Consider the following 19,580-nt stretch of genomic DNA (forward strand, 5'->3'; position numbering starts at 1 on the left):
TGGAACCCTTACACGACGGTGACAAACGGAAACCATTTGCATTGGATCCTTCACCAATTAAATAGATGCTGATGCAAATGGAAACCTATGGTTTCCATTTGTGTCAGTTTGGATTCCGTTCGTGGTTCCCCTGACTGAAAGCTCGACGGAACCTATGAACGGAGTCCCAAAGCTGATGTGAACGGAGCCTTAGTTCTAACAGGAGAGAGATCTCTGGTGCTGCGATGGTGTTTGACTTATAGAGGATTACCTATACTGATACATTGTAGCAAACAGACATATATATTGACAGATAGATACACATCAGCAGTGGGGATCAGGACTACGTGGGAATTGGTTTCCAGCCATCAAAATGTAAACAATCTATGTTTCCATTCACTGACAGCAAGCAGACATGTTTGAAATGGTGAGGAATGGAAACAGAGTATATTCGAAAGTTACAGAACTTTTCGTAATGATAATTACAGGAAACTGGACAATCCCGTTAAGGCTGGTCATAAATGGTATAATTTATGGCCATATTATTAGTGAAATAACTGCAGTTACATGGTAATTGTTTATATGACCTTTTTATGTTGAGTTATTGTTTCCACTCATTTCCTGGAAGATTATAATGATGTGTACCCGATCTTCACCCTTGTGCAGTCCTCCGCTCATAGGCGGCTACTGTCTGATCCGGTATGGCAGGCCTCGTCTGCTGGGGGAATCATTATTTATCCAATAAAATTATTAAGATGCTGAACCGTAAACAAGAGGCTCAGTCCGGCCGGGAGATCCACAGTCCTCGCCGCAGCCAACATAAACATACTGCAGCGTACAGACCACTGCAGCCAGCGCACAAGATGATTGTTACAATATTAATTACTGACAAATCTATCTGTAATCGCAGCAGAAATCCAGCGCTAATTCCCTTAGTGGCCTGGGATCCAGTATTAAGTAGCAGCAAGCCTGCAGGGGGCAAGTCATACCTTATGATATATGTATACTGTGACCCTTTTATTTATGCAGGATTCAGTTCCTCATTCTGTTCAACATTTTTGCTTGCTATCAGTGTATGGGAACATTATTTAAATCCAGAGGGTACAAATCTGTACTAAGTGAATACTTGTGACAGCTGAGGGTTTGCTGCAATTGTATCAAGTCTAGACAATTGTCTGTGAACAGCCCAAAATCTAGATTGATACATTTTACCGGCATTGATACATTGTAGCAGGACAGAAGAGAGAGTTCTGTATTTAGTTCATGTCTTTTCTGATGATTTTGTTTTCCATTTAGAAAGACTAGACCGGGTGCTGAAGAGTGCAGGATGTCAGAATATCATCTAGGTGCTACTGTTTTAACAAAAAATATATATTTTAAGAGCGCTGCATTATATCTAATAACATGGACATTTTCTAATGCATCTGATCAGAGGGGTTGTAAATCCGGTATGGATCAATTATAAGCGATGATGTCATAATCTCACAATTTGTGTCTCCATGTATTCTGTTTTGGGTCTTTTACCCATAAATTGTAATTACAGTTGAATGAGTGGATTTACGGAGCTCCAGTATTGCAGAAAATATTTCACAACGACCTGCAAAATAATAAACTATTGTAAATGGGCAATAGTCTTCTTTAAGAGTGAGAATGACCTGGAGCTTCCCCAGACCACTCTCACACACCTACATTCTCATATTCACACTGCAGTTAGTTGCAACTGAATGTCAAGTTGCTCTTAATGAGTCCATGATATGATGTAAATTATGAGACTGCAACAGTAGCTGAGGATTTTCATTCATTCATTCTATACATAATAGTAAAAAAAATAATTGTAACACTTTTGCTCTGGCTATAACGCTGCTTGACTAATCATGTGACTCCAGCCTTACTTCTCTCTCCTGTGTTTCCCCTTAAAAATAGGAGGCCACAGGAACTTAATAGCACTGTGTTAGAGACCGAGTTGCTCCTCTGCCCCGAGCAACCAGTCTATCGCAAAATTGAAGACGATTGGCTGCTTCTAGTAACCAGGTCATTTTTCTGGACTAAAAGAGATGTAAGGGTAGAGAAAGGAAGGAGGGAAAATAGGAGAAGTATGGGGAGGAAAGAGGGGAGGAGAAATTAAGAATGTAAAAGAGAAGGGAGAGGAGGAAGGGGGAGGAGGGGGAAAAAGGGGAAGGGAGAGTAGGGGGAAGGGTAAGGAGGAGAGAAGAGGGGAAGAGAGAGGAGGAGGGAAAGGAAGAGGGAATAGAGGGGAAAGGAGAGAAGGGGGAAGGGAGGGTAGGAGGGAAAAGCGGAGATAGAGGGGGAGGAGAATGGAAAAGAAGAGGAGTGGAAGGGAGAGGAAGGAGGAGAGAAGCAGAGAATGAAGAAATGGAAAAGAGGAGAGGGGGCAGTAAGGAGAGGAGGGGAAAGGAAGTGAAGGTGGGTAAAGGGAGAAAAAAGGAAGGGGGAAAAACGGAAATGGATGGGAAAGGAGGAGCAAAGAAGGGAAGGCGGGAAAAGAGGAGAGGAAATGGGAATGACGAAGAAAGGAGGAAATAGCGGAAGGGAGAGGGGATTTAGTGGAAGCAAGAAAGGGAAGAGGTCAGAGTAAATAGAGGGAAGGTAAAAGGAAGGAAATAGAAAAAAAGTGAAGGGGTGAGGAAGGAAGAATCGAAAAAAGGAGGGAGGGCTAAGGAGAGGAGGGGAAAGGAAGTGAAGGAGATAAAAGGGGAGAAGAAAGGAAGGAAGGGGTAAGTAGACGGGAAGGAAAGGGAAGAGAGAGAATAGGAAAGAGGGGAGGGAAGGAAATAGGGATGAATGAGAAATGAGTGGAAGGGAGGGGAGGAGGAAAGAGAAGGAAGGATGAAGAGAACAGAGGGGAAGCAATGGAGAGGGGATTTAGGGATTGCATGGAATGGAAGGAGTCAGAGGATAAGAGAAGGGGGAATGAAGGAAGGAAGGACATGCAAAATTCCAATTTATAAATGCCTTTCATTATAATTTGGGATACAATAGACACACATGATGATTAGCGGTTCGGGGGTCCCCTCAGATACTAATATATAGGCAGGTTTAGTGCTCTGCTCTATGGTGTAACTCGTGCTTTGTTACATTCCAATCCATTCACATGTAAAATAACATAGGACTGTATTACACCTGCACGGCACCCCCTCGCCTGAACGTTACGTATTTCAGCAAGTTATGGAACTGTCTCCCCAATGACCCTGTATGCGCTCACACCGACGTCCTGACCGAATGACGCAGAAATGACAAATTAAATTTCAGCGTTAATTAATAATCAGCTGTCAATTCTACCTGCCACACTTCATCACGCAGCACGTATGGCTTTATAGCCGCCATTTCCCAGAAATATTCCACCTCTTCACCTGGTGTTTTTGGCAACGAAAGAGTGACAGTCATGTTGGAATGTGTCCAGCCTGAACCAATAGTTTGAGCCAGACAAGGATGTGATGGTTTAATAGGATTTAGTTAACATCTGGGTGAGTTCCAGTCGGCTTCCAATCCCCCCAGAAAAGATTCCCTCAGATCTTCTTGTTTTCTCATGGATAAAACCTTATGATAGACAGTCGGTCAACTGAGCAGGCTAATATCTATTACTCTAATCCCTAGGAAAAGTCTGTAGCCCTTGTGTCTGCTATATTCCCACTAGTCGTCATGTGGTCATCCTGGGGCATGTCAATGCTGAATATAACATAAAGAGCTCAAATAATCCAGTATTTTTGGATTCATAATCGTAACTTTGCTGACAGTCCAGAATATTATCCAGTGTGATGTACAATAAACACATTTTTAGGGGCCTATGTACATATTATCCCCTTAGTGACCACTAATACGTGTTTTAACGTGATTCACTACTGGGCTTTAGGCTAGGCTGACGCCTTTTCACGTCAGCCTAGTCTAAGTCCTGCACGGGTCTCCCGTGCAGGCAGGAGCCGGGGCTCTGCTGTCTGATGACAGCTGAGCTCCTGCTCCAACGCCCGCGATCGAAGTTTACTTCGATCGCGGCCGTTTAACCCGTTAAATGCCGCCGTCAATAGCGACCGCGGCATTTAACTTTGTTTACAGAGGGAGTGCGCTCCCTCTGTCACCCATCGGCGGCCCGCGAATGCAATCGCGGGTCTCCGATGGGGTGTCATGGCAGCCGGGGGACTGATAAAAGCCCCCAGGTCTGCCCTGGACATATGCCTGTTAGGACGCGCCGGAGGCACGTCCTAACAGATTGCCTGTCAGATTTACACTGACAGGCAATAATGCTCTGGTATACGAAGTATACCAGAGCATTATAGCAGCGATCGGAATATCGCACAGTAAAGTCCCCTAGTGGGACTAATGAAATCAGTCATCAAAGTGAAATAAAGATTATTAATAAAAAGTACAGTAAAAAAATAAATAAAACCATTTTTTTCCATAAAAAGTGGTTTTATTTAGTAAAAGTGTAAAAAAAAAAAAAAAAGTACACATATATGGTATCGCCGCGACCGTAATGACTCCATTAATAAAGTTAATATGTAATTTAAACCGCAAAGTGAACACCGTAAAAAAAAAACGCCAAAAACTATGGCGAAATTGCAATTTTTTTCCATTGCCCCCCAAAAAAGTCATAATAAAAATGAATCAATAAGTCCCATGTACCCCAAAACAGTACCATTCAAAACTACGTCTTGTCCCGCAGAAAACAAGCCCAAAAAATCACTACATTGATGGAAAAATAAAAAAATTACGGCTCTTGGAAAGCGACGATGCAAAAACAAATAATTTTAGTTCAAAAGTGTTTTTATTGTGCAAAAGTCGTAAAACATAAAAAAACCTCTACATATGTGGTATCGCCGTAATCGTACCGACCCATAGAATAAAGGTCACATGTTAATTACGTCGCACAGTGAACGGCGTCAATTTAAAAACGCATAGAACAATGGCGGAATTTCAGTTTTTTTTTATAATCCCCCCCAAAAAGGTTAATAAAAGTTAATATAAAAATTATATGTACCCAAAAATGGTGCCATTAAAAAGCACAACTAATCCCGCAAAAAACAAGTCCTCATACAGCTATGTAGATGAAAAAATAAAAACGTTATAGCTCTTTGAATGCGACTATAGAAAAACTAATAAAATAGCTTGGTCATTAAGGCCTAAAATGGGCTGGTCACTAAGGGGTTATTTTACAGTTTATATACAGAAGCAATCTACATAAACTGGAATCACTGTGTACATACGTGAAGAAGTATTCGGCACACAAACAAATGTGGTTCATAAATTGTTTCGTTTTATTGTATTGTATTCAATGCTATGGGCAGAGTGCGTGCAACGTTTTGGTCCAGAGACCTTCGTCAGGCACTAAAACCCAGTTGGCGTGGATATATCCTGTCGTTGAGCGCTGTCGTTCGTATGGCGGCAAAAACTAGCGGTAAGCCGCCATACGAACGACAGCACTCAACGACAGGATATATCCATGCCAACTGGGTTCTAGTGCCTGACGAAGGTCTCTGGACCGAAACGTTGCACGCACTCTGCCCATGGCATTGAATACAATACAATAAAACAAAACAATTTATAAACCACATTTGTTTGTGTGCCGAATACGTCTTCACATACGATTGGGTTGGGACCCTATTCGTGCACCTCCTTCAGTCTAGTGCACTCTGAACCAATACCCACTGTGTACATACATTACATTACTTATCCTGTACTTATCCTGAGTTATATCCTGTATTATACTCCAGAGCTGCACTCACTATTCTGCTGGTGGAGTCACTGTGTACATACATTATATTACTTATCCTGTACTGATCCTGAGTTACATTCTGTATTATACTCCAGAGCTGCACTCACAATTCTGATGGTGGAGTCACTGTGTACATACATTATATTACTTATCCTGTACTGATCCTGAGTTACATCCTGTATTATACTCCAGAGCTGCACTCACTATTCTGCTGGTGGAGTCACTGTGTACATACATTACATTACTTATCCTGTACTTATCCTGAGTTACATAATGTATAATACTCCATAGCTGCACTCACTTATGCTGGTTGAGTCACTGTGTACATACATTACATTACTTATCCTGTACTGATCCTGTGTTACATCCTGTATTATACTCCAGAGCTGCACTCACTATTCTGCTGGTGGAGTCACTGTGTACATACATTACATTACTTATCCTGTACTGATCCTGAGTTATAGCCTGTATTATACTCCAGAGCTGTACTCACTATTCTGCTGGTGGAGTCACTGTGTACATACATTACATTACTTATCCTGTACTGATCCTGAGTTATATCCTGTATTATACTCCAGAGCTGTACTCACTATTCTGCTGGTGGAGTCACTGTGTACATACATTACTTATCCTGTACTGATCCTGAGTTACATAATGTATTCTATTCACAGAGCTGCACTCACTATTCTGCTAGTAGAGTCACTGTGTACATACATTACTTTATTTTTCCTGTACTGATCCTGAGTTACAGCCTGTATTATACTCCAGAGCTGCACTCATGTTATGTTTTGCATGCTATCACCATAATAGATATGTCCATGACTAGAAACATTAATGTTCAGTCAGTTATGGAATTCTTCTAATTATAAATTTTCCTATTTTTGCATATAACTTGCAGTAGTATAGTAGTTATATTCTTGTATATAGGTGCAGTATATAGTAGTTATATTCTTGTACATAGGGGCAGTATTATATTAGTTATAGTCTTGTATATAGGGGCAGTATTATAGTAGTTATATTCTTGTACATAGGGAGAGTATTCTAGTAGTTATATTCTTATATAGGGCAGTATTATAGTAGTTATATTCTTGTATATAGGAGGCAGTATTATAGTAGTTATATTCTTGTATATAGGGGCAGTATTATAGTAGTTCTATTCTTGTATATAGAGGCAGTATTATATTAGTTATATTCTTGTATATAGAAGCAGTATTATAGTAGTTATATTCTTGTATATAGGAGCAGTATTATAGTAGTTATATTCTTGTATATAGGAGCAGTATTATAGTAGTTATATTCTTGTATATAGGGGCAGTATTATAGTAGTTATATTCTTGTATATAGGAGCAGTATTATAGTAGTTATATTCTTGTATATAGGAGCAGTATTATAGTAGTTATATTCTTGTATATAGGAGACAGTATTATAGTAGTTATATTCTTGTATATAGGGGCAGTATTATAGTAGTTATATTCTTGTATATAGGAGGCAGTATTATAGTAGTTATATTCTTGTATATAGGAGCAGTATTATAGTAGTTATATTCTTGTATATAGGAGCAGTATTATAGTAGTTATATTCTTGTATATAGGGGGCAGTATTATAGTAGTTATATTGTATATAGGAGCAGTATTAGGGCATGACCACACGTGGCGGATTTCCTCCGCAACTGTCCGCATCAATGCCGCACAGAATCTGCGTTGCAGATTCTGCTGCGGATCTGCACAAAATGTGCAGTAAATTGATGCGGACTAGCTGCTGCGGACTGTGGTAAAAGTACTTCCCTTCTCCCTATAAGTGCAGGATAGAGAGAAGGGACAGCACTTTCCCTTGTGAAAGTCAAAGAAATTCATACTTACCGCCCGTTGTCTTGGTGACGCGTCCCTCCTTCGGCATCCAGCCCGATCTCCCTGGATGACGCGGCAGTCCATGTGACCGCTGCAGCCTGTTATTAGCCTGTGATTGGCTGCAGCCGTCACTTAGACTGAAACGTCATCCTGGGAGGCCGGACTGGAGACAGAAGCAGGGAGTTCTCGGTAAGTATGAACTTCATTTTTTTTTACAGATACATGTATATTGGGATCGGTAGTCACTGTCCCGGGTGCAGAAACAGTTACTGCCGATCGCTTAACTCTTTCAGCACCCTGGACAGTGACTATTTACTGACGTCTCCTAGCAACGCTCCCGTCATTACGGGAGCCCCATTGACTTCCTCAGTCTGGCTGTAGACCTAGAAATACATAGGTCCAGCCAGAATGAAGAAATGTCAAGTTAAAAAAGCAAGACGGATCCGCAGCACACATAACATGTGCATGACAGCTGCGGACTTCATTGCGGAAATTAGAATCTCCATTGAAGTCAATGGAGAAATTCCGCCATGAGTCCGCCACTGCTCCGCAACAGACAGAGCATGCTGCGGACACCAAATTCCGCTCCGCAGCGGAATTTTACGCCTCGTCTAAACGAACACTGCTAAATTAAAGTGTAAGTCAATGGACAAACGTCTCCGCTGCGGATTAACGCTGCGGAGTGTCCGCAGCGGAATTTAAGTGAAATTCCGCCACGTGTGAACCCAGCCTTATAGTAGTTATATTCCTGTATATAGGGAGCAGTATTATAGTAGTTATATTCTTGTATATAGGGGCAGTATTATAGTAGTTATATTCTTGTATATAGGAGGCAGTATTATAGTAGTTATATTCTTGTATATAGGAGCAGTTTTATAGTAGTTATATTCTTGTATATAGGAGGCAGTATTATAGTAGTTATATTCTTGTATATAGGAGCAGTTTTATAGTAGTTATATTCTTGTGTATAGGGGACAGTATTATAGTAGTTATATTCTTGTATATAGGGGCAGTATTATAGCAGTTATATTCTTGTATATAGGAGCAGTATTATAGTAGTTATATTCTTGTATATAGGGGCAGTATTATAGTAGTTATATTCTTGTATATAGAGGCAGTATTATAGTAGTTATATTCTTGTATATAGGGACAGTATTATAGTAGTTATATTCTTGTATATAGAGGCAGTATTATAGTAGTTATATTCTTGTATATAGGAGGCAGTATTATAGTAGTTCTATTCTTGTATATAGAGGCAGTATTATATTAGTTATATTCTTGTATATAGGAGCAGTATTATAGTATTTATATTCTTGTATATAGAGGCAGTATTATATTAGTTATATTCTTGTATATAGAGGCAGTATTATATTAGTTATATTCTTGTAAATAGGAGCAGTATTATAGTAGTTATATTCTTGTATATAGGAGCAGTATTATAGTAGTTATATTCTTGTATATAGGGGGCAGTATTATAGTAGTTATATTGTATATAGGAGCAGTATTATAGTAGTTATATTCCTGTATATAGGGAGCAGTATTATAGTAGTTATATTCTTGTATATAGGGGCAGTATTATAGTAGTTATATTCTTGTATATAGGAGGCAGTATTATAGTAGTTATATTCTTGTATATAGGAGCAGTATTATAGTAGTTATATTCTTGTATATAGGGGCAGTATTATAGCAGTTATATTCTTGCATATAGGAGCAGTATTATAGTAGTTATATTCTTGTATATAGGAGGCAGTATTATAGTAGTTATATTCTTGTATATAGGAGGCAGTATTATAGTAGTTATATTCTTGTATATAGGAGGCAGTATTATAGTAGTTACTTCTCTTATATACAAGAATATATTATAGTAGTTATATTCTTGTATATAGGGGCAGTATTATAGTAGTTATATTCTTGTATATAGGGGGCAGTATTATAGTAGTTATATTCTTGTATATAGGGGCAGTATTATAGTAGTTATATTCTCGTATATAGGAGCAGTATTATAGTAGTTATATTCTTGTATATAGGGGCAGTATATAGTAGTTATATTCTTGTATATAGGAGGCAGTATTATAGTAGTTATATTCTTGTATATAGGAGCAGTATTATAGTAGTTATATTCTTGTATATAGAGGCAGTATTATAGTAGTTATATTCTTGTATATAGGGGGCAGTATTATAGTAGTTATATTCTTGTATATAGGGGGCAGTATTATAGTAGTTATATTGTTGTATATAGGGGCAGTATTATAGTAGTTATATTCTTGTATATAGAGGCAGTATTAGGGCATGACCACACATGGCGGAATTCCTCCGCAACTGTCCGCATCGATGCCGCACAGAATCTGCGTTGCAGATTCTGCAGCGGATCTGCACAAAATGTGCAGTACATTGATGCGGACTAGCTGCTGCAGACTGCGGGAAAAGTGCTTCCCTTCTCCCTATCAGTGCAGGATAGAGAGAAGGGACAGCACTTTCCCTAGTGAAAGGAAACGATTTTCATACTTACCGGCCGTTGTCTTGGTGACGCGTCCCTCTTTCGGCATCCAGGCCGACCTCCCTGGATGACGCGCCAGTCCATGTGACCGCTGCAGCCTGTGCTTTGCCTGTGATTGGCTGCAGCCGTCACTTACACTGAAACGTCATCCTGGGAGGCCGGACTGGAGACAGACGCAGGGAGTTCTCGGTAAGTATGAACTTATATGTTTTTTTACAGATACATGTATATTGGGATCGGTAGTCACTGTCCCGGGTGCAGAAACAGTTACTGCCGATCGCTTAACTCTTTCAGCACCCTGGACAGTGACTATTTACAGACGTCTCCTAGCAACGCTCCCGTCATTACGGGAGCCCCATTGACTTCCTCAGTCTGGCTGTAGACCTAGAAATACATAGGTCCAGCCAGAATGAAGAAATGTCAAGTTAAAAAAGCAAGACGTATCTGCAGCACACATGACATGTGCATGACAGCTGCGGACTTCATTGCGGAACTTTGAATCTCCATTGAAGTCAATGGAGAAATTCCGCCATGAGTCCGCCACTGCTCCGCAACAGACAGAGCATGCTGCGGACACCAAATTCCGCTCCGCAGCCTATGCTCCGCAGCGGAATTGTACGCATCGTGTAAACGAACACTGCTAATTTAAAGTGAAAGTCAATGGAGAAACGGCTCCGCTGCGGATTAACGCTGCGGAGTGTCCGCAGCGGAATTTAAGTGGAATTCCGCCATGTGTGAACCCGCCCTTATAGTGTTATATTCTTGTATATAGGGGCAGTATTATAGTATTTATATTCTTGTATATAGAGGCAGTATTATATTAGTTATATTCTTGTATATAGAGGCAGTATTATATTAGTTATATTCTTGTAAATAGGAGCAGTATTATAGTAGTTATATTCTTGTATATAGGGGCAGTATTATAGTAGTTATATTCTTGTATATAGGAGCAGTATTATAGTAGTTATATTCTTGTATATAGGGGCAGTATTATAGTAGTTATATTCTTGTATATAGAGGCAGTATTATATTAGTTATATTCTTGTAAATAGGAGCAGTATTATAGTAGTTATATTCTTGTATATAGGGGCAGTATTATAGTAGTTATATTCTTGTATATAGGAGCAGTATTATAGTAGTTATATTCTTGTATATAGGGGCAGTATTATAGTAGTTATATTCTTGTATATAGGGGGCAGTATTATAGTAGTTATATTCTTGTATATAGGGGGCAGTATTATAGTAGTTATATTCTTGTATATAGGAGCAGTATTATAGTAGTTATATTCTTGTATATAGGAGCAGTATTATAGTAGTTATATTCTTGTATATAGGAGCAGTATTATAGTAGTTATATTCTTGTATATAGGGGGCAGTATTATAGTAGTTATATTCTTGTATATAGGGGCAGTATTATAGTAGTTATATCCTTGTATATAGGGAGCAGTATTATAGTAGTTATATTCTTGTATATATGGGGCGTTAGTATAATAGTTATACTTGTTAATAAATCCTATTCGATACAATATCTCTATCGTAAAACCGGTAGTGTTCATTTTAGTTATAACGGTCTTTGTTCTGTAATGGATTCATTGTGAATTAGATTTCATCGGCGCTCATCTACAGGGCCCACATCAGGCGGTGTTAGAGGCCCCTTATCGTCATGAGATTTGCTGCTGCTCCATGCGCAATGCATTTCTGGTATTCAGGGGAGATAATGCAGTAAGAAGGGTTAGAGATGAGCCCACAGATACCTTACGTCTCTGGCATTTTTCTATTGCAGAAATCCCCTCAGGGCTGGTGAGGGGGGGGGGGGGGAGGATGGGAAAAAGTATCACTCGTAAAACTAAAACATATGCAAACATCACAGGAAACATAATGAAAAGCTAAGAATTTACCTCAAAGATTATTAAAAAAATAAGTAAAATACCCTGACATTTAAACTCATTCAGATTTCATTATTTACAGCGCTCGGGTGTTTGGATGGAGTCCAATAATTGAAATGACATCTGTCCTCAAATGTTCTGCTTTATTACAAGGAACGAGCTGCATCGGGCGTCTATTACAGACTCTGCGCCGAGCCGGATTTGTTATTTGTATGTTCACTGATTTAATAATTATGTTTGTTTTACCTGATTTATGGTTTGACTGGGTAATGGATATGTCCACCTTTGCGACCATAACGTGTTTTTTTTTTTTTATTGTGCTAATTTATCTATATCTAAAAGAAAATACCTAGAATCTTTGTCAATAGTTTTGATTGAAAATCTAATATCGTTTTGTGTATACAGCTCCAACACACAACTATGTGTCTTCATGGTAACAGACTACAAACAATCCCCTTGTAGTCCTTCAATCATACTCTCTTTAATCTGTCTTCTAATTCTTGCTAAGAAGAAAAATAGAGTTCTTTAAAAAAAATCATGGCAATCTGCAGTGCTTTACAGCGATTTTGCTAAAGTCAAGGCAAAAGAAGCAATCTGACCGCGATTTATGAACACCTCCGCCCTACCGAATGTAACCGGGAAACAGGAGACAGATGGAACGTGGTATGATTGCAGGGTCAGATTGCAAACAAACCATGTACAGTCTTAGGAGACACATAGGTCTGCATAGGAGCTGTATACACAAAGCGGTACACAACGTTGCACAGATGCTTTAGTCTTAATCAGGGCAGGTTCCCTTTAATTGTGGTACGGCGAGATCCCAGCAGTCCACATAAAGTGACAGGAGCTTTCTGCAGACTATTGCACAGCTCTAACACCTTCCATCCGAGTGCAGATGACTGTGAGTCATCGGGGTGATTGGAGCGCACAACACTCGGGCGCCTCTCGGGCTGCGTAAAAGTCACCGAAAAAAAACACTTCATAAAAAGCTCCGAGTCGCTGAGACTCATGCACAATTTATGACGCTTTGCTATTGCCTTGTATCAAGCAATGACACAATGTAACACATCATAAATCGCCGGTGGGGGCGTTGGAGAAGAAATTGCGTATCTGTCTGGTACTCGTTCCCTTGGTGCGCCAGGGCCGGAGTCGTACGGACAGGTGTGCGCTGACACTTCCAAACACCTGGCATATTTGTTACGGGAATCCTGTTCATTACGGCAGCCTTTGCTTTTCCTGGCATTGCCAATCATCATGACATCAATGCTTTCAGGCCCGTGCGTGTTATGTCATTGGCGCTGGAAGTCAATCACGGCTTCTTATTGTCAGGGAAAACCTCAACAGGTGAAGGACGGCAATATTTTTACAACACCCCGGAGACTTGTAAGTGAATGCAGGTTGGACCGAGGTAATTTATGAGATTCTGCCGTGAAATCGGTATGGAATTAATGAAAGGCTTTATTTACTAAACTGCTTCACGACCAGAATACGCCTGGAATATCGAATCCGAGGCTTAGCCTGAAGCTCTGGGGCCTTGGCGTAAAAGCCCCACGTGCCCCACCCCCTCCAAATAAACAGGTGACGTCACATACTGCAGAATATAACGGCAGCTTATAGCATGACAGCTATGTGCACAGGGCTTTTCCGGTCTTATGTAAATTGTAACAAGTTCTACAACTTTCTAATAAATTTTGTTTAAATTCATCTTCATTTTCAAGACCTCTGCTTGCTTTTAGTAAATCTAAACATGCATTGTAAACCGCCACATGCTGAAACCCCTTAGTGACCTATTGCTTCCACAGCTGAGGGTTTGTTACAATGTAAAAAATGCTCTGGAGTCTGGAACAGGAGAGAGATTTGTGCTGATTTTATCTGCACTGGTAGAGCTGCAGTTTGTTACATTCGATCTGTTGGACATGATCTGGATGGGTTTTTAGCCTTTGAAGCGAAACAATGGATGTTTAAATTCACTGACCGCAAGCAGAGATATTGAAATTGTGTTGAAATGGTCTTCACAGTCTATACCTCCTAATGCAGAGAACTTGAAGGAACACTCAAGACAAATCTGATACATTGTGTTATGTCTAGTGCAGGGCCTGAGGGGGCGGAGCATGACACAGGGATTCTTTCTCTTGGTTTCTGATACGCTGTGTCATGCACCGCCCTTGGGGCTCATGCACATGTCTTTTTTTGTTTCTTTAGTGTCTTACCTGGGTGTTTTTGTTTTTTTTGCGGATAGCATACTGAACCATTCGTTTCTATGGAGCCATGCACATATCCGTCTTTTTTTACGGATCCGTTTGCCCGTTACTCAAAATTATAGAGCACTTCTGTGTTTGCAGTCTGTCTATATGGATCTACAGAAAAAACGGACGGCACACGGATCCGTGTTTTGTGTCATGCAAAACCAAAAACGGTCGTGTGGTCGGTGCCTTGGGTCTTGCATTAAGGGGGTTTTACACTGGGCGATTATCGGGCACACAAGCGTTCATATAACGCTTGTTTCAGATATTTGCAGCTTTCAGCAGATGAATGAGCAAACGCTCGATCACTCACTTGTCGTATTATTTTAAATATGTAACATTTTCTGGTCGTCGGCAGCACATCTTGGTGTGTAAACAGGGAGACGTGCTGCCGACGTGATCGATCGCTCGTCCCCATACGTTTCTGAGTAATGACCGCTCGTCCCCATCCATAGCTTCATGTGACAGGAGCAACCGAGCGCCATTCAATGATGTCTCGTTGATGGGCGCTCGCTGCACCGGCCAAGCATCGGCCGGTGTAAAAGGCCCTTTAGGCCCTGCATTAGACATATCACAGTTTATTGGTATTGCCCAGGATGTTCCTTTCCGATAACATTAGAGGATAGAAATGATCATTTACAATTTTTGATTGCGGGATATTGAATATCTCTAAAACAAAGAATTCGGGTAGATCGCATACATTTTCCAACCCAAACACTAAATTTCAAATTGTTAAATTTGACCGTTCTGTTACGGTAAGACGAGGATACATGCCGACTATTGTCATGCAAAATCTTTCAGTAGACCGCAGCAGTCCTGGGAATTGCAGGCAAATTTCTATATGGAAATCTCTTGATGGTATCAGGTACTTAGCGCAGCTCAATGTATTCCTATGGACTGTGAGTATCGCACTCGCCGCCGTACGCAGCTCCATCCACAACATGCGGGTTATGATCTGGCATCGGATGCCACGTTTTACCCACAGAGCTCCAGACTCCGGTGCCATCCACAACATGCGGGTTATGATCTGGCATCGGATGCCACGTTTTACCCACAGAGCTCCAGGCTCCGGTGCCATCCACAACATGCGGGTTATGATCTGGCATCGGATGCCACGTTTTACCCACAGAGCTCCAGACTCCGGTGCCATCCACAACTCCAGCTCTCACATTTGTGTTTTCCATGGAGCAGGAAAGGCCTGAGCTCTCAGCATGAGATTTACGGAGAAACTAATACCAGCGCGTTATATAGCGGCTGGAGATTTATGTGGTGCCACTCACTTACTAGAGATTTTTTTTTTTCCCCAATTAATGACACTTTTGGAAAAATATGTGCAGGGCTGTTTGAACTATAAACAAGCTGTTAATGAGGTCGAAGTGCAGGCTCCAGCTGGCAGCGAGTCACAGTTTCCGAGCAAAGTAAATCAGATGGAAGCTAAATAACAACATGTATCACACATGCGGGGGATAAAGTCCTGGTGGGGTTCCCGTCCTATAGGTTGTAGAGCAGGGGTTACTACTAGATTTAATGAAAACGGCGTGCCTGAGAGCAAATACGGCAAAGTAACGAGCACCGTATGGCCCAATGAGACACCAGCCTTTTGAGGGAATTTGTAATGCTCTACTAAACAATACCAGTATGGACCTGCAAAGAGAAGTGGCAGAAAACCTTGACATAGTTGCACTTAACTGGAAAGCCCATCTATGATACGTAATAATCTGAGTCACTGTGTATAAAACATTACATTACTTATCCTGTATTGATCCTGAGTTTCATCCTGTATTATACTCCAGAGCTGCGCTCACTATTCTGCTGACTCGTGGAGTCACTGTGTACATACATTACATTACTTATCCTGTACTGATCCTGAGTTATATCCTGTATTATACTCCAGAGCTGCACTCACTATTCTGCTGGTGGAGTCACTGTGTACATACATTACATTACTTATCCTGTACTGATCCTGAGTTATATCCTGTATTATACTCCAGAGCTGCACTCACTATTCTGCTGGTGGAGTCACTGTGTACATACATTACATTACTTATCCTGTACTGATCCTGAGTTACATCCTGTATTATACTCCAGAGCTGCACTCACTATTCTGCTGGTGGAGTCACTGTGTACATACATTACTTATCCTGTACTGATCCTGAGTTACATCCTGTATTATACTCCAGAGCTGCACTCACTATTCTGCTGGTGGAGTCACTGTGTACATACATTACATTACTTATCCTGTACTGATCCTGAGTTACATCCTGTATTATACTCCAGAGCTGCACTCACTATTCTGCTGGTGGAGTCACTGTGTACATACATTACATTACTTATCCTGTACTGATCCTGAGTTACATCCTGTATTATACTCCAGAGCTACACTCACTATTCTGCTAGTTGGGTCACTGTGTACATACATTACTTATCCTGTACTGATCCTGAGTTACATCCTGTATTATACTCCAGAGCTGCACTCACTATTCTGCTAGTTGGGTCACTGTGTACATACATGACTTATCCTGTACTGAGCCTCAGTTACATCCTATATTACACTCAAAATGTTAGCTCTGTACCCAGTGTGTGTGTGTATGTTTTTTCTGTATAGGCTTTTGATGATTCAGAATATCCCAAAAATCCGGCACCTCCGCAGTCCCTCCGTAATATCCTTATCTCCAATCATCCCGGTTTTAGCAAATAAACGCTATCTTGATCCCACCGCCCACATAACGACCCAATTGAGTTTTGCTTTCTAGCACGTGTAAACATAATAAAGCAAATGATTTATCCAGATTGGCCGGGAAGAAGAGGGAAATTTATTTTGGGAGATTTCCTCCAAGTCTGTAACCATTACTGAACTGCAACATCTCATTCCCCCACATGTGAAAACAATTGGACTTACAAGATCATGTAAACAGAGACTCATGTTTATTGCACATGTAAACATTGAGTTGGAGCTACCGAGTGAAGAAACTGCCGTCTCCGGCTCTGAGAACTTCACGGCTGCCCATGACCTCCAACGGCTGCGTAACTCTAAGGCCCTGTTTACACTGAGGGTTTTTTGCAGGCACAGATTTTCCTCAGGAATTTTGAGGCAGATTTTGAACGGCCTGCATGTGTTTTTCCGCGGCGCTTTCCTCCATGGCCATTGAAGTTAATGCAAGGACCGCCGGCGAAAAACGCTGCAAAAAATGCTCAAAAACAGGCGCTGTTTTTTTTTACCAAACAGAAGTTTTTGGTAAAGTAGGTGGAGCTCAGGGAGCGGACACCTTCCTTTCTGCGTATCGGCAACCTTGGCTGACTCCAGATTATCAAAAGATGTGACTCCTCCCCTTTCTCCGCCCATTTGACAAATAATGGGGCAAATCTCAGGAAGCAATGAATCTGGTGATTGGACACTATATTTTATAAGGCCCGGTCTGTCCTGGTACTTCTTCTCTTGGTAGATGACATCATCATGGATCTCATAAATACATGTCAGTACCTCGGAGTGTTAACCGCACTCAAGTTCAATATATCGTCACTAATTCATTATCTCTTTAAGAGTCCAAATCCCTCTCACTATTCAAGCATTCAAGTCCAACTGGTTGTAGAAAGTACTGATGCAGTCCTATAATTCAGTAATGATGTCCGCTATGGATGATGGTTCTTCCTTTCTCTTAGTTGATACTGTAATATGGTTCCCTCTCCCCTCTCGCAGCATGTGTCACACACAGATACTAAGGGAGAGATTATAATCCCCCCTCCACTACATGAGTCCTACACTTACGCTGAGTGAGAGAGACCCTAGTATTATCCACCCTCCACCCCTGTAGCATGAGTCTCACACAGACACCTAGGGAGAGATCCTGCAGCTGCATCCCCCTCCTCCTTGTCTACTATTTACTGTATTACTGCAAACATAATTTTTGGTGAGTGAGGAGTTTGGAGTTTTATGGAGGAAAAGTGGAACACCAGGCAGAAAAAAAGTTGATCAATGGTAGATATAATTTAAAACCTCTACTAATTTAATTTAACTAAGATAATGGAAAAGTAGTGGGAGTACAATCACCATTATGTTCCTATGTGTCTTGTTCTAGGCTCCATCTTTTGTCTGCACTAGTTTTTATACATGAGGCAGTGATGTTTGGATGTTGTGATTTGATTCAGTAGGCGGGAGGTTGTCTTCTTGTTTTTGGAGGACCCTGCGGGATGTGACATGTATTTTTGTGTTCCTGGCTCTCTCCTCACTGGTGACCTCACTCTTAGAATCCGTCCAACCTAAAGACTCCCTGACACTCTGTCCACACGTCTCCGTGGGTCCAACCCATTCTTGCCGGGAAGGAATGAATCATATTTTAATGGGAAAATAAGGTAATTGGAAATGGCAGAGTGTTGTTCTGTAGCGAGCATATACAAGGCAGCGTCGTACTGCGGCGGTCATTGGAATCACTGCTTAGCGCTGCAGGGTCAGTCCAGAGAAAATAAGAACTATATACTGGATTCAAAACAACGCGACATAAAAACGCTGTGTGAACAGGGCCTCGTGTCAAATGCAGGATGAAAATATCGTGTTTACTATTCATTTTAGATTGTATCGGTTTTGAAGTTTTTATCATTATAGTTGTGTTTCTTAGCCCTTATGCACACGACAGGGTTTCCCGGCCATGTGACGGTCATTCAAAAAACGCCCGTCACACGGCTGCAGTAGGAACAATAGACCCCTAATGCGGCTATTCACATGATCGATTTTTGACGGCCCGAGAAACCCGGCCGTCAAAAAAATGGGTCATGCCCTATTTTCGACCGTTCTCCCGGCTCCCATAGATGTCTATGGGGCCGGGTAATACATGGCCGTCACTTGAATGTGCTCCAAGTGACGGCCGTGTCTTCTGTCACTCGCTCTCTCTCCTTCTCCTCCTCACAGTGCGAAGTGCATGTGAGAAAGAGGAGGAGGGTATTTTTTTGCTCCCTGTAGGAGCGGAATCCCCAATCCCCGGCCACAGCTTCGGCAACGCTGTGGCCGGGGATTCGGGATTCCGCTCCAGCAGAAGTCCCTGACTTCACGGTGTCCATATATGGACACAGTGACGTCAGGGACTTCTGAAGCGGAATCCCCACTGCTGTGGCCGGAGAGTCCGATCCAGGAGAAGTCCCTCACTTCACATTCCATATATGGACAGTGAAGTGAGGGATTTCTCCTGGAGCTGTCCCCTACAGGAAAGTAGGGGGGTGCCATCTATGGAGGTGACTATGTACAAGGGGTCTGTGTGGCATTACCTACAGGGGGGCTGTGTGGCATTGCTTACAGGGGGGCTGTGTGGCATTGCTTACAGGGGGGCTGTGTGGCATTGCTTACAGGGGGGCTGTTTGGCATTACCTACAGGGGGTGTCTGTGTGGCACTACCTACAGAGGGCAGTGTG

The sequence above is a fragment of the Rhinoderma darwinii genome, chromosome 10 (assembly GCF_050947455.1).
Source record: "Rhinoderma darwinii isolate aRhiDar2 chromosome 10, aRhiDar2.hap1, whole genome shotgun sequence".
In the NCBI taxonomy this organism is placed as follows: Eukaryota; Metazoa; Chordata; class Amphibia; order Anura; family Rhinodermatidae; genus Rhinoderma; species Rhinoderma darwinii.